Source organism: Esox lucius, chromosome 13 (genome assembly GCF_011004845.1).
Source record: "Esox lucius isolate fEsoLuc1 chromosome 13, fEsoLuc1.pri, whole genome shotgun sequence".
Lineage (NCBI taxonomy): Eukaryota > Metazoa > Chordata > Actinopteri > Esociformes > Esocidae > Esox > Esox lucius.
The window spans coordinates 999819-1003423 of record NC_047581.1 but is presented as its reverse complement, the minus strand read 5'-3'; the positions used below and the strand labels follow the sequence as shown (position 1 = coordinate 1003423).

Below are 3605 nucleotides of genomic sequence, written 5' to 3'. Positions count from 1 at the left end.
GTGATTTCATCTGCTTGTTTGCTTTTGTCTTTCGCCTGTCTTTCGCATTTAGATAACAATGGCTCTTACGCCAGACTTTTATTTATTGATTTCTCCTCGGCTTTTAACACAATTCAACCTCATATCTTAACCACAAGGCTGCTGGAACAGTTTGATTTAAGTAAAAACCTGGTTGGCTGGATCCTTAACTTTTTAACGGACAGGACACAAAGAGTGAGAGTGAATGGCAGTCTCTCGGAAAAAGTCTGTTCATCAACAGGCTCCCCACAAGGATGCGTACTCTCACCTCTTCTTTTTATCCTGTACACAAATATGTGCCAGAGCAGGTGGGGAAACAGGACTATAATTAAATATGCAGATGACTCAGTAATTGTTAGCCTGCTCCAATGCAGTGAAACAGGTCACGGCCCAGTCATTAATGACTTTGTTGAATGGTGTGAGGCGTCCCACCTTCAACTAAATGTAGTTAAAACAAAGGACATGTTTATCGATTTTAGGAGAAAAACAACTCAAACACAAGAAATTACATCGATCAAGGGTCAACATGTTGAGTGTGTTGAATCGTATAAATACCTGGGGATGGTTATAGACTCCAAACTTACATTTGGTACCAACTGTGAACAAATTTGTAAAAAGGGGCATCAACGTTTGTTCTGTTTGAGGAAACTGAATCAATTTCACATTGATAAGTCCATCATGACCCTTTTTTATCATGCCTTCATCGAGTCAATTTTATCTTTTGCGCTAGCAGCCTGGTTTGGGAATCTCACCTTGAAAAATAAAAATTCGCTCAATAAATTAGTAAAGTGGTCCAGCCGGCTGATAGGTGATCCCCAGCTTAATGTGGAGACCTTGTACATAAAACAGCTACACCGAATAACTAGCTCGATTTTAAATGATAATTCTCATCCATTGCACACAGAGTTCCAGCTTCTACCCTCTGGGCGTAGGTTCATAGTCCCCAGGTGTAGAACAAAAAGACACAAAAACAGTTTCGTCCCTGCAGCCATTAGTTTTAGAAATAAACTCTAGTTTCATTGTGGTCTTAGTTTTTATGCATTTTACTTCATACTTGAGTATGTGGACTCTACTTTCACTAACTTTATTCTATGTAGCCTATGTATTTATTTTATTCTGGACCAGTAAGAACTTTTTCTCTTTTCTCTTTTTTCTTTTTTGTATTCTTGTTGATGATTTATATGATGTGTGATATGTGTGAGGACTCTACTGCAAACAAAATCTACCTTCTGGTATAAATAAAGTAACTTGAACTTTTTGCCTTCATTCTTTCTTTCTTGGGGTTCGGGCTGGGCAGCGGTGTGTGTTTATACCTTGCTTTTGCAGGGTCTACCAACATGTCTTCAATTTCTGACTCATCACATGCCTCCGTGAGAGCGGACCATGTTCTGCTAGCCCGGTATCTGCTTGGTTAGTATTAGCCATCTTATTTACACTTGGATTGACAGAGAGTAACTTTATTGCATCAAAAAAAATAAATTCAGTTACTGGATGTAATTTCCACACTACTAGTAGGTTTCTTTGCCCGAAATATTGATATTAGGACGTTATTAAACAATTTAATCAGAGCCTGCATGGTTGCTTCCGCTCACTCCGCCATCTTGATCCCCCAAGACTCAATTGTCACTACAGAAAAGTAGCCGGTAAAGAGATCCCATTTGACAACTTGGACATTAACGACAACACCTAACAGGTAAAAAAAAAGGAACACCTGTTCCGGTAGGACAAAAGGAAAACCAATACAACCAACACATTCTTTGGAATTGTACATCATCACAGTGGTTAACAGTTCTGCATGGTTAATACTCTGCATATTGTCAGCCTGGAACCATTAGTCTAATTCAAGTGAGACAATAAGATCATTGACGGCGAGGCATGGGGTTTTACCCAACCGGAGATGTAATATCTCCTGCCGTGCCGCTGCGAACAAGTCCTGTGCATAGGTTCTACAAGCCAAAACCTGTTCAACGGCGAGCGTTTGATTAAAAACCATTTGTCTAAGTCTTAACCATGTCTCAACAATGTCTCAGCTTCTGACTGAACTGCCTTTATGATGTTTTCATTACCCAGTGTCAGATGCTGGAAACCAGTAGCCACTTGGTTTGAAATCCAAGCATACTGAAATCCACATACTGTGATTGCTTAGTCAATTTATATGTATTGGACAAGGAGTTACCAGGCCCAAATAGGCCAGTTACATCTGAAATTAAACCACGCCTTTTGTGGGTGTGCGTAGCTGGGACAGCAAATCTGCCTTTATAACCTGAAATCAGATCCTCTATTCGTCCGTAACCATGTGTAGGTTTTGTCATCCTTACTGCAATAGGCCTGGAATGCTGACAGAACATTGGATAGGTTGTATGACACATGGACCATAACTAGATTTACACTATGCAAAAGGATTTTGTTAATGTTTCCTTTAACAAGACCACCTTTAGGGAACGGATATGGTTTTGGGCACTTTGCTGGTTTGTGATAGCCACATGTAGTCAGGTTAAAACAATACTTAGTTACCCATGAGCAATTTATTGCATTTGTCCAGGCTGTGAGATTAGCAGCACACAAGACAACTTAATACATACCCTCCCTGCATTTTGTCCAGATAAATGGTCTGGGTCTGAAGAAATCACCTGTAGTTAAAGTTAGGTTATACAATGCAATGACAATAGTATGACGTGCCCTGTTATGAGGAGCAACATCCGTGCCGGCTGCAGCTCTCGTGTTATAACACTTCTTTGGATCTGCGCCATTGTTATTAACTGAATAGAGTGTGTCCAGCTAGCCTATAGGTGTTCCTGGGTAATCCAGTAACTGGAACCAGACTGTTCCAGTTACTCTTTATGTGTGGGTAAAAATCCCGTCTGTGCAGACTGGGAGGTGAGTGTAACCTTTGTCACAGCAAATTGTCACAGCTACAAAAGAGACGTCATGTTGATAGCTACCATTTATAATTTGCGAAAATTGTTTATGCATGGCATCCTGCAGATTTTGATCAGATGCATTAATTAGCTATTTTACTTTCCCAATCAGACAATTATCTAAAGATTCACCCTTAATTATGGTGGTTAGCATAATCTGCTTTATACTCAAGATCACCATCTTCAGTCAGCCACTGAGGCTCAATTGATGCTACATATTACCTCTCTTGTTTGGTGAACTTAAGGTGGTTTTCAATTGACATAACCCACCCAACCAGTGAATTGAACATGTTTGCTGGAGGACCTGCACCATGGTTATTAAGTGCCTGTTGCACATGAGGACCTGTGTTATTTTTGAGCATTTGTAAAAGAATATCGTCATCCCAAGTAGGATTTTCTATTCCATTATATCAGTGTTTCCCAATCCTGGTCCCGGGTACCCAAAACGGTGCACATTTTAGTTTTTGCAATAGCACTCACACCCGATTCAAACGTTGCCCTACCAGTTACACACTTGATTGACATAATCAAACTATCATCAAGTCTTTTATTTCAATCTGGTGTATGAGTGCCTGGGCAAAAAACTAAAACCCCTTTGGGTTCCCGAGGACAATGGAGCAGGAGATGACCTATACTCTTGAATTTATACCATGCTGTCTCTGGAAATTC

The 3605-nt window shown here is 40.2% G+C and overlaps 1 pseudogene; it reads right to left on the bottom strand.

Annotated features, from left to right (window-relative positions):
- Window positions 1-1606: 1606 nt before the first annotated feature.
- On the bottom strand, window positions 1607-2394 carry LOC114840732 (annotated as a pseudogene).
- Window positions 2395-3605: the final 1211 nt, after the last annotated feature.